Here is a 13658-nt window from a genome sequence, read left to right as displayed (position 1 = left end):
ATATTGGGCAAGCATATGCATTGTGGAATTGATATTTACTTATTGTTGTCATAAATCTTTTACTGTTGTCATAATAGTCACTTATTTCTCATAAAAATATCATTAGAACATAAAGTGCACAAGTGTTTTCGTAGCTCTATATTTTGTTGTTACTTGTTCCTAGCATTTACATTGTGGAAGTGACTAACATTGTGTTTTCCTTGTGAGTTTATATGCTACAAAGTTTGTAATTCACATTTAATAAGCTCACTCTCTAAGCACATTCCAATCTTTGGTTTAAGTTACGTAAATTACTCCCAAGTCTCTCTAACCCCAATTGGTATAATTTGCTTCATTTGTGCATCTAATTGGTGGTGATATAAATTGCATCTAAGTGTTCTTAACTCGAAAATTGGTAAATCATATTGTGTTGAAGAACATTGGCTAAGAACACTTATTGTCTTTTGTGGATAATGGTCATTGGCTTATCATACTGAATCATTGGTTAATTGTTGCTCTATTGTTTATAAATTGTGGATCTATATTTTTGAGCAATCACATCTTGTGGATATCTTTATTTCTAGTTGGCACTACCGAAATCTCACACTTGACTTTTGGTTGAGATTACATGTTCTAAAGTTCTTAACATCATAACTGCGGTAAAATATAACTAAGTACTTAAAGAAACACTTAAGTAATCTCACCTAAAAGTCTCACTCATAATCTCTTGCACAAGCATCCTAGTTCTAGATTGCATTAAAATTTACCTCCTAACATAAGCTAGGTTGATAGAGATCTAGGGCAACCCTTTTCCAATTACCTTGAGAGATTCAACTCTTCTTAGTGGTTAACACATTGACCTTAGAGCCATAGTCTCTGCAGCGCTAGAGGCACTAGGTGGGTGGAACACAAGGGGAGGTATCGTTAATCAAGCCATTGTTTGCTTCCCTTTGGCTTCCATTTCACAACCTATTCTGAAGACTGTTTCTCAAAACAATTAGGGAAGAGGTTCTATTTAAATTAGGCATATAACTAAAAATAACCAAGATCACTGCATCACACATAGATCCTAGGATTTGCACATCATATAGGTTAGCCAATCATTTTGTTGACCTGGATTGTCATTGATGTCAATATGGCAATATTCTAGGAGAAGCAGAGCAGATCCATGAAGAAACAGGAGTAAGAAGCCAAGGAGAAAATCCATCAGGGAAACCATCGAAAGAGCTCATTGGAAGCTTAGAACAGGAGCAGTCGAAGAAAAGCCAGAGGAAGAAGTTCAACGGAAGACGCAAAGAGGAACACACAGCGGAAAAAGGTAAGAACTAAGAAACAAAGAGGAACACGTAGTGGAGGAGCATAAACAGCCATATCAGGAGTATCGCATGTATTATATGCCTAAGAAGTACCGCAAAGAGGAAGAAGTCATCAAAAGAGAAGGAACAAAGAGGAACACGCATCAGGAGGAGAAGCCAGCGGAAGATCAGCTAACAGAGGAGCCATATCATGCGATATCAAAGGAATATCAGAGAAGAGCTATTGGAGCAGTGCATCGGAAGCCATCGCGGAGTCATACCAAACCAGAAAAGAGCGGAGGAGTATATATCAGGTTAAAGGATATAATCACATATATTGAGTTAAAGTATATAATATCGGGTTAAAGTCAAAGTGAATGCGCATGGTTATATTCCAAAAGGCGGATTTGTAACAGTGGCAGTGGTTTTCGGGCGGACGTTAGGCGGTAAGTGGTATTTAGAGGAGAGTGCCCGATTCCATTAACCAAGCGACGCGTAGCAGTGAGGAGGAAAGAGGAAATAGTTTTTTGGGCAGGTAATCCTCGAGCTATTTGTCCACCCAAAATCCTTGTGAACCGTTGGATTTTGCGGGAGGTGATCGACAGCGGAGGATCAACGAACTATTTGAAACTTCAAGTGTAATATCAACCGTCAGATCTGATAGGGAAATCTACGGTGGAGAATGAGCCTGATAAAGGCAAGCAACGATAAACGCGCCAAAGCTATGGAAAAGCGAAAAATGTAAGTTTCCGAGTGTTTGTGTATATTCCCATTATACGAGGGTTATAATAGAATTAAAGGGGATAAAGGTTTATGGGTTAAGTTTACGCATAAACAACGCTAAGAGAGGGTTTGTGGTTAAGTCTGATATATCAAAGAAAAGTGTGAAGTTTGATTATATGCGGCTTAAGCATATCGGGAGTTATGTATCGCAGCATTTAAAGCCTTGTCATGTTAAAACTGCGATAGCGATATGTATGCGGACCCGATTACACCATTGCAATATGATTTAATATATTATCGCATCCGCCTATCGGAACTCTCATACCGCAAGTTATAAAGGGTTGTCACCCCCGGAACCTCTGATTGTGATAATATACGGACCCGACTGGACCATTGCAATATGATTTAATATATTATCACATCCGTCGCATATCGCAAGCCTCTTGTAAAGCCTTGCCACATTGAAAGCACCGATTGCGATATATATATATATATATATATATATATATATGGACCCGACGGAGTTATTAAAACAGTTTAAAATAATATCGCGTCCGGGTATCGGGGAATTGGCTATGTTATGTGCAAATTTGCCGATTGCGATAAAGTTGTGAAGGAGCGGACCCGATGAAGTTATAGATGCAGGGGTAATGCATTTGAAGTCCGGCCTTATGTGTTCGGAGGGTGTTTTTCCGTGTATTCCTGTGTATTCCGATAAGTAACGTTGCCCGGGTTTTTTAAGGCCAAAAGCATAAATTAACGCTTTCGATAGTTTAGTGGGCCTGAACCATTGCAATAGCGATATGCGATAAGGTGTGCCTCGAGAAATGTGCATAGGCGAGGAATTAAGAAAAGGATGTCCTGCGTCATATAGGCACGACTTATAAAAGACCTCTAGAAAGTTGCGATTGCAATTAAATAGTGACGTGGCATGTGGGACCTCTCTGTTAACAAAGGAAGCCATGAACCGAGAAGCCGAAGAATCAAGCGAGCGCAGATGGACAAGCGAGCGCAGAGGAAGCTAAAGTGACCAGAGGAGGGAAGCCAAAAGGTCGAGCGAGCATTGAGGAAGCCGAAGCTCAAGCGAGCAAGGAGGAAGCCAAAGGTCAGGGGTATCAGGCATATAAAACAGAGAACAAGGAAAGTTTAGAGGATGAAAAAACTAGAAGAAACAGAGGCAGCGGTAGGTCCAGCAGGACAGGAGGAAACCGAAGGTCCAGCAGGACAAGAGGAAGCCGAAGGCCCAGCGGGACAGGAGGAAGCCGACGAACGAGCAACTCTGTTGATCGAGTTAACCTGTGAAAGGCTCAGACCAGCAATGAATTAATTAGAGTTTAGTGCAGCTAATAGTAGACTCACTAAAGTTGTGTGGAGATATTATCAGAGATCATGATGGCTATTGCAGACTCTGTGTGGAAAGTATGAAGAGTTGCATAGACTTCTTCGTATGAAGACTGATTTCCATTGATGTTGTAGCATGGAGACTACAGTGAAGTTGTAAACAGACAGAAGTCAATAAAGAAGAGTTCTGAGAGCAGAACATTACTATCAAACATGCCTTGACAAGAGGGTTGGAGCCCTTGGGGTTGGTGCCTCAGAAGTTTGAAGGATTGGTGTCCTTGGAGTTGGTGCTCCTATATCCAAGGTTGGTGCCTTGACAAAACAGATCCAGACATTTTGCAGCAGAGGGTTGGAGCCCTTGAGGTTGGTGCCTCAGAACTCGAAGGATTGGTGTCCTGGGAGTTGGTGCTCCTAAGTCCAAGGTTGGTGCCTTAACAAAACAGAGTTGGTGATCTGGAAGTTGGAGCCTCACAAAATTTCAAGTTGGTGCTTGGCAACAGATTGGAATCATATATATATTGTATCTATTTTATTGCAAAGATTATATTAATAATAGCATTTATTCTTGTTGTTCATCTTGTGTTATGAATATAAATGTTTTAACTGGTAAAAATAACAATTGAAAAGAAATATTGATTCACCCCCCTCTCAGTGTTTCCAACAATTGGTATCAAAGCCAGTACCTTCACTCAAAGCCTAAACAGCTTGAAAGTTGATCTTTAGAACACAAATGGCGAAGTCAAGGAAGAAAGTCTCCAATCCTCCTAAAGATGTGTCTCCCTCTACCACTAAAATAGAAGACAGCCAATTTGAGAAGGCTCCATGTTTCAATAGAAACTTTAATATATGGAAAGCAAGAATGAGGAATTTATTAAAGACTCAAGGCACTGAAATCTGGAAATCAGTGATTGTTGATAGCATGATGGATGGAGAATCCAAGGAGTACAATGCAAAAGCAATAAATGCAATCTTGAATGGGCTACCTGATTCTATAAAGAACAATTTAGGAAAATGTTCGTCAACAAAGGGTATATGGGACTATTATAGCTCTGATGCCACTTGTTATAGCTCTGATACTACTTATTATAGATCTAACCCAGAAATATATGATAATATAAATAAACCCAAGAATAACAAGATCAAAATATAGAAATGCTTCTTTATTGATCAAACCCTTAAGGTAGGGCAACACCATACATTCACTCCTTAAGGAAGGAGAACACTCAACAAGCCATATGCTTGTTCATACAATAATCCTTGACACTATTCCTTGACATTCTCCATGTGGAGTCTCTAGCCTCTATATAGGCCTCATACATACAATACCATGGGTCATTACCATGGTTCCCTCATACCATCAACTAATACCATAGGCCCATTACATTATTACTAACTACTTGTGGTCCCTTACATGATATGGGTTAACCACCTTATTTATTACTATGGCCCATCCCATTATTACATTATTACCTTGGGTACCTCCCTTGGTACCCCATATTATCCCCCCTAGATATATAACATTCCACCCCCCTAACATGTTTCGTCCCCGAAACATGGGAAGAACACAAATAATAAGATCTACTCAAAAGAGTAGTCCACTGGTACCATGCACGTGCATCTAGCCATCCAAGAGAGAGGTGAACCCTCGGTCTCGCTAGTGCCTCACTCGCTTGAGATGGAAGTTGACCGTGGTAGCGCTTCTGTGTTGATGTGTAGTAGGTGGATCTTCGCTCCTCTCTATCTGTCCTGCGAGGGTTGTTGTCCGTGTGGCTAATTGGTTGTCATCTTGATGGTTGTCTTGCGGGGTGATGTGGGTGATGATATGTTGAAGTTTTAACCCACGGTGTATTTTTCTTTAATTCATCCTGCTGTGGTGCCTGTTGTGGTGTGTTCTTTTCCAATATGACTTCAACCATTGAGCCCTCATCTGATGTATCAGCACTTGTAACCTTTTCTGCTTCAGCTTCTGTTTGTGTTTGATTGTCAATCATCACTGACTCATCATCTGATATGTCAGTCCCTGGAACATCTTCTACTTCAGCCTCCATGTACTCTACCTGTTTATTGATGGAAATATCATGTAATGTGATTTTCTTCTTTTTATACCAGAGCTTCAGGAATTTCTTCTGCACATTAATATTGATAGTACTCGCAGATTCCATCCAAGGATATCCCAAAACAACATCCATATTATCCATCTCTAAAGTATAAAAATCACCATGCAACACATACTTATCCATAAAAATCTTCAAATCCGTATACACTAGAACATCCTCATTATCCACTTGTGTGTTTTCAATGTGTTTTGTTGGAGTTTGCAATTTTTTTGTCAAATTAACATTGATGAAATTATGCTTGCAACTAGGATTTATAGAAACAATGATCTTCTCTTTCTGAATCAATCCATGAACCTGTAATAAGGATATACCAGTAGGAAATAGACCCACATGTTTCTCCTTATCTTGTTTTCTGGCATGAGACCATCTATCTAAAAGTAAGTTTTCAAATTCTTCATCAGGCAGGTTGAAACACTTCAATCCCCACCATGTGGCTGCCTCATCTTCAAATTTAGCCATTGCCACCCATTTCCAATTGTGTCTAAATAACCTCTTGTATTCATTTATGTGTTCTTCAATAGTAGGACCCTTATCATTCCCTGTAAAAAATTCCTTGCTAGAAGCCATGAAGGTTTGGAAAAAATTCACTTACTTAGCGAAAATTTGAAATTGTCACAGTTTAGTCAATATTGCTTAGAATTCGTATTATGACCTGGTTTCGGAAATGGAACAATCATTCTGCATCTGCCCATGTGATAGAAATCTTGATACAGGCACTAGAATTTCAGATCTGCACTGTAACTCTCCCATTGTCACCAAAATTTCTGCAAAAAGAGCTGATTTTAAATCAACGATATCTCCCTCATCCGGACTCCGATTCGACCGATTTTTTTTTTGAAATCGGCTATTTTTTCACATATAATCCAGATCTACAATTAGATTTTGCAGATCTTGTGCCAGGACGTCCAGATATGCACCGCAAACTCACTGCCCTGAAAAATTGTCTACAACCCCATTGATTTTTAGATCAGCGATATCTCCTTCATCCGGACTCCGATTCAACCGATTTTTTTTTTGAAATCGGCTATTTTTTCACAAAGAATCCAGATCTGCAATTAGATTTTGCAGATCTTGCACCAAAACATACAGATCTGATCTGCAAACTCGCCGCCCCCGAAATCTTGAAAAAAAAATAATAAATAAATAAATAAAAATAAAATAAAATAAAATTTCTCCACTTTTGCCCAAGAAAGTCCTCTGATACCATTTGTTATAGCTTTGATACCACTTGTTATAGATCTAACCCAGAAATATATGATAATATAAATAAACCCAAGAATAACAAGATCAAAATATAGAAATGCTTCTTTATTGATCAAACCCTTAAGGTAGGGCAACACCATACATTCACTCCTTAAGGAAGGAGAACACTCCACAAGCCATATGCATGTTCATACAATAATCCTTGACACTATTCCTTGACATCTCTCCATGTGGAGTCTCTAGCCTCTATATAGGCCTCATACATACAATACCATGGGTCATTACCATGGTTCCCTCATACCATCAACTAATACCATGGGCCCATTACATTATTACTAACTACTTGTGGTCCCTTACATGATATGGGTTAACCACCTTATTTATTACTATGGCCCATCCCATTATTACATTATTACATTGGGTACCTCCCTTGGTACCCCATATTATCCCCCCTAGATATATAACAGGGACAAATTTCATGACCTTCACTCAAAAGGAGAATTGACCATGACCATCAGTCAAGAAAATGATAGAAATCAAGAAGAAAATGCAGAACCCATCATAGAAGCTGAAAAATGAGAATGATGACATCAAGGCTAAAGAAGACCTAGAAGATGAAGAGAATGAAGAAGATTTTGTAGAAGATCTCCTCGCTCAACTTACAGTTGCCATGGAAGAGATTATCAGTTTGAAAAAGGAAAACAAGGAACTTAAGAAGAAAGCACTAGCTGGTGACCAATACCAAACAAGGGAGAAAGTTGACCTTGTCCAGCTTCAAATACAGGGAAGGGATGAAGAGCTTGCCAAGCTTAAGAAGGAATTTCATCAAAACAAAAGAAATCATCATGAAGAAGTAATATCCATGACAAATCAATTGGATAAAACAAAGAAACGGGAAGATACCTTGTCAAGTCAACTACAAGAAGCAAGAAAGTTAGCACAAGGAGCTGAGAAGACAATGGAAGCATTAGCAATCATATAAGAGCAGATCGATGAAGCAGAAAAGAAGAGAAACACCATGATATGTCAACTAAAAGCAAAGGATGAAGAATTATTCAAATTAAAATCTAACATCAAACTTCTCAAGGCTGAAACATGTAAAGCTACAAGGATCAAGGAAGAAATGGAGAGCAGTGTAGCAAAGGAAAATGAAGAAATCTTCAAAATGAAGTCAGATATCATCTCCTTTAAAATAGAAGCAAATGAAGCTGCTCATATTAAGGAAGAAACTGAGAAACAACTTGCTAAGAAGAAATATGAGTGTGAAAGATTGGAAGAAGAGATTTTCCTCCTCAGGAAAAAGGTTGAAGGGATCAAAACCATGAAGAGCTCTCAAGCCTTGGATGACATGCTCAGCCATCAAAGATGTCCATTTGATAAATCAGGTCTCGGGTATGCAGGTGAATCCTCAAACAAGAATGATAATGCTTCAAACAAAAGGGACGTGAAGAAGCCAGAAAGAAATGGTGATGCTCCCATTTCCAGCAAAGGCAAGGAGAAAAATCAAGGCAACAATGGAAGAAATCCTGCTCCAAGAAGAAATGTAGATAATGTCAAGGATGTTAGAAGCAATGGTTATCATCAAAGGATCTCAAGACATAAAGACTTCAGAAGTACATCAAGGAAATCTCCATCCCCCAGGTACCAAAGTTTATTTCTTGGTTATTGTTATTCTTGTACAAACTTTGGTCACATGGCAAAAGATTGTAAAGCATATCATAAAGATATATGTTATGGTCCCCAACCATATCATAAAGATAGATATTATGGTCCCCAACAATCTCCAAGGAACAATTTTGCAGGAAGAAATCATGAATTCTTATTCATGAACAATGTAGAATGCTTCAAGTGTCATAACATTGGTCATATGGCACGTGATTGTAACTTAACTTGGGCTCTTACACAAGCTAGAACCATGCAAAAGAAGAAAGTTACACAAGTATGGAGAAGGAAGCAAATACAATCCGAAAGTCCCTTGAACTCTCCAGCCAACAACACATGTTATTGGCCTGATTTTTGACAATCTAAGCATTTGATGGGAAGACTCTGCCAAAAGAGATGATGCATACAGTTAGGGGGAGCCTGTGATTCTTTATCATTATTTCAGAAGCTATTCATGAAAGGGTCCTTATGAAATCCTTATTGAGCTATATTAACAATCATTCTTTGATAAAGATCATCTCTCAGGAGCACCCCATTGAAGAATTGATCTCTTAACTATTCTTTGAACTGTTGTTGAAGATGTTTTCCACTTGATCACTAAGTAGTAATTGGAGCAACAAAGAAGGTCATCTAATACTAGAGAAATAGGGCAAATAACTATGGTGCTGATATTACAGATGTTAAATGTTTCGACTCAGGGATTTGATGTGAGAACAGGTAGATTATGGACACAAATAGAGGCAACCTTCAAACAAACAGATACATCTGGGAATGAAGCATGAAGCAAGAGCAGTTGGCAGCATCTAACAAAATTGAAACATTGCAAAAAGAAGCCAATCAGAAAAAAAGAATTTAAAAGACAGTCATAGATTGGATATCAAAATCTGCTTGTGGAGATAACTTGCAAAGATCGTTTTTTTCAAGAACACAAGGAAAAGATGGCTCATCAAAAGACTATAGAAAGGGTAGTAGAATATAGCTCAGTAACTTAAGGAGAAGCACAGAAATACAAAGGAACTATGATCTAAAGAGAGATAGCAAGAAAGACAATTTCAATGGCATTTTCTCTTGATTCAGACTATGAAGCCCTCTTAATTCTGACTGTGGAGACAACAGAATATGGATTGAAGCATAAAAACCTGGACTTGATCATTTGGTGTGTGTCTATTTGCAATATGTTTTGAAAGCATTGAAGTGGAGCATCCTTAAGCATTGTTGAAGCCATGATAAAGTAGTTCTGAGGCATGAAGAGGGGATAATGTGCTAACTGATGATAAAGCATCAATCCCTCTATCTTGAAAAACAAGGAAGAGCACTATTACAGAGGGAGTAACATACTCAAAGAACATAAGCAGTTTGATAGGGGGAGTCCCTGAGCACTCCTTTGCCATTGATGTCAAAGGGGGAGAGAAGAAGAATATTGCCATCAATAACAAAGGGGGAGATTGTTGACCTGGATTGTCATTGATGTCAATATGGCAATATTCTAGGAGAAGCAGAGCAGATCCATGAAGAAACAGGAGTAAGAAGCCAAGGAGCAAAGCCATCAGGGAAACCATCGGAAGAGCTCATTGGAAGCTCAGAACAGGAGTAGTCAAAGAAAAGCCAGAGGAAGAAGTTCAACGGAAGAAGCAAAGAGGAACACATAGCGGAAAAAGGTAAGAACTAAGAAACAAAGAGGAACACATAGTGGAGGAGCATAAACAACCATATCGGGAGTATCGCATGTATTATATGCCCAATAAGTCCCGCAACGAGGAAGAAGTCATCAAAAGAGAAGAAACAAAGAGGAACACACATCAGGAGGAGAAGCCAGTGGAAGAGCAGTTAACAAAGGAGCTATATCATGCGATATCGGAGGAATATCAGAGAAGAGCTATTGGAGCAGTGCATCGGAAGCCATCGTGGAGTCATATCAGACCAGAAAAGAGCGGAGGAGTATATATCGGGTTAAAGTATATAACCACATATATCGAGTTAAAGTATATAATATCAGGTTAAAGTCAAAGTGAATGCACGTGGTTATATTCCAAAAGGCAGATTTGTAACAGTGGCAATGGTTTTCAAGCGGTAAGTAGTATTTAGAGAAGAGCGCCTGATTCCATTAACCGAGCGACATGTAGCAGCGAGGAGGAGAGAGGAAACCATTTTTCGGGCGGGTAATCCTTGAGCTATTTGTCCACCCGAAATCCTTGTGAACCGTTGGACCTTGCGGGAGGTGATCGATGGCAGAGGATCAACGGACTATTTGGAACTTCGGGTGTAATATCAACGGTCAGATCTGATAGAGGGAAATATACGGTGGAGAATGACTCTGATAAAGGTAAGCATCGATAAACGCACCAAAGCTATGGAAAAGTGGAAAATGTAAGTTTCTGAGTGTTTGTGTATATTCCCATTATACGAGGGTTATAATAGAACTAAAGGGGATAAAGGTTTATGGGTTAAGTTTACGCATAAACAACGTTAAGAGAGGGTTTTGTGGTTAAGTCTGATATATCAAAGCAAAGTGTGAAGTTTGATTATATGCAGCTTAAGCATATCGAGAGTTATGTATCGCAGCGTTTAAAGCCTTGTCATGTTAAAACTGTGATAGTGATATGTATGCAAACCCGATTACACCATTGCAATATGATTTAATATATTATCGCATTTGTCTATTGGAACTCTCATAGCGCAAGTTATAAAGGGTTGTCACCCCCGAAACCTCCGATTGCGATAATATACGGACCCGACTGGACCATTGCAATATGATTTAATATATTATCGCATTCGTCGCATATCACAAGCCTCTTGTAAATCCTTGCCACATTGAAAGCGCCGATTGCGATATATATATATGGACCCGATGGAGTTATTAAAACAATTTAAAATAATATCGCGTTCGAGTATCGGGGAATTGGCTATGTTATGTGCAAATTTGCTGATTGTGATAAAGTTGTGAAGGAGCGGACCCGATGAAGTTATAGATGCAGGGGTAATGCATTTGAAGTCCAGCCTTATGTGTTCAGAGGGTGTTTTTCCGTGTATTCCTGTGTATTCCGATAAGTAATGTTGCCCGGGTTTTTTAAGGCCAAAAACATAAATTAACGCTTCTGATAGTTACTGGGCCTGAACCATTACGATAGCGATATGTGATAAGGTGTGCCTCGAGACACGTGCATAGGCGAGTAATTAAGAAAAGGATGTCCTGCATCATATAGGCACGACTTATAAAAGACCTCCAAAAAGTTGTGATTGTGATTAGATAATGACGTGGCATGTGGGACCTATCTGTTGATAGAGGAAGCCATGGACCGAGAAGCCGAAGAATCAAGCGAGCGTAGATGGACAAGCGAGCGCAGAGGAAGCTAAAGCGACCGGAGGAGGGAAGCCAGAAGGTCGAGCAAGCGTTGAAGAAGCCGAAGCTCAAGCGAGCAAGGAGGAAGCCAAAGGTCAGGCGTATTAGGATATAAAACAGAGAACAAGGAAAGTTTAGAGGTTGAAAAAACTAGAAGAAACAGAGGCAGCAATAGGTCCAGCAAGACAGGAGGAAGCCGAAGGTCCAACAAGACAATAGGGATCCGAAGGTCCAGCAAGACAAGAGGAAGCCGAAGGTCCAACAAGACAAGAGGGATCCGAAGGTCCAGCAGGACAGAAGGAAGCCGACGGACAAGCAACTCTGTTGATCGGGCTAACCTATGAAAGGCTCAGACCAGCGATGAATTAATCAAAGCTTAGTGCAGCTAATAGTAGACTCACTAAAGCTGTGTGGAGACATTATCAAAGATTATGATGTCTATTGCAGACTCTGTGTGGATAGTATGAAGAGTTGCATAGAGTTCTTCATATGAAGACTGATTGCCATTGATGTTGGAGCATGGAGACTACAGTGAAGTTGTAAATATACAGAACTCAGTAAAGAAGAGTTCTGAGAGCAGAACATTACTATCAAACATGCCTTGACAAGAGGGTTGGAGCCCTTGGGGTTTGTGCCTCAAAAGTTTGAAGGATTGGTGTCCTTGGAGTTGGTGCTCCTATATCCAAGGTTGGTGCCTTGACAAAACAGATCCAGACAGTTTGCAGCAGAGGGTTGGAGCCCTTGAGGTTGGTGCCTCAAAACTCGAAGGATTGGTGTCCTGGGAGTTGGTGCTCCTAAGTCCAAGGTTGGTGCCTTGACAAAACAATGTTGGTGCTCTAGAGGTTGGAGCCTCACAAAAGTCCAAGTTGGTGCTTGGCAACATATTGGAATCATAAATATATTGTATCTATTTTATTGCACATATTATATTAATAAAAGCATTTATTCTTGTTGTTCATCTTGTGTTCTGAATATAAATGTTTTAACTGGTAAAAATAACAATTGAAAAGAAATACTGATTCACCCCCCTCTCAGTATTTCCAACACATTTAAGCAACGGGTGTCCATCCAGTCACTTGGTTTCAATCTACAATAAGCAAGAATTGAGACTCCATAAGGCACTGGGCTCATACTCGAAAATATAATCTAATCAATAGTATTGCTCAAATTCAACCAAGTGACTAGGCCACTCATCTGTGTCTCCCAAGCAAGTTGGTTCCCAACGTGCCTTCCTTCGCCTCATTTCATAGGAACTACCCTCCATACTCTATTGTTGGAAGACAGCTGGAACGGAGTGGGTGGGGATCAGAGTGACAACCCCCACCCTGAGTAGTTGTCGTAGTGCTTGTACAATCCGGGCAACAACAGATCTTTAAAGGCCAAATGTGAGGAGCAACATTGTTTTTTATATAACAAGCTATTCCATGAAAACCTCTAATTTCTCCATACTAAACTACCATGTAACACTTGTTTAATAAAAACATTATAAATTAATAATCAAAATATTATTCAATATTTAGGTAAACATAAATACGTAATATTCAATGGTACCTTCAATTACAGTCAATACTACCTTTATTAAGTGTAAAAAATTGGTGGCTATCTTAAATTTTATTTGTCGCAAATGTTCCCTTTAAATTTGCTTTAAAAAGGAATGACCGTAAGTAAAATTAATAATGTAACCATGTATGCGAGGGCATGTTGTTTGTTAGGGTCCCACCCTAACCCCCTTATTTATGTAGTGGGATCGAGTCATAGTAAAGAGCCAATAAAGCCCATATTAATAATTGTAAGTGGTTAACCCGCATTTAATGACGGGACCACAGTTAGTTGCAAATGGGCCATGGTATTAGATAGATGGTATTAATAAAACCCATGATATTGATCCATGGTATTGCATGTATGAGTCATATATAAAGGATAAAGACTCCTTGCGAGGAGCATCGTGTCTTATTTTTGTATTGAGCTCTGCTCTATTGGAGGTTGCCCCCTCGAAGA

This window comes from Pinus tabuliformis, chromosome 7 (genome assembly GCF_031772625.1).
Source record: "Pinus tabuliformis cultivar Carrire ecotype Pingquan chromosome 7, CPIR1, whole genome shotgun sequence".
Lineage (NCBI taxonomy): Eukaryota > Viridiplantae > Streptophyta > Pinopsida > Pinales > Pinaceae > Pinus > Pinus tabuliformis.
This window is presented reverse-complemented; position numbering follows the sequence as displayed.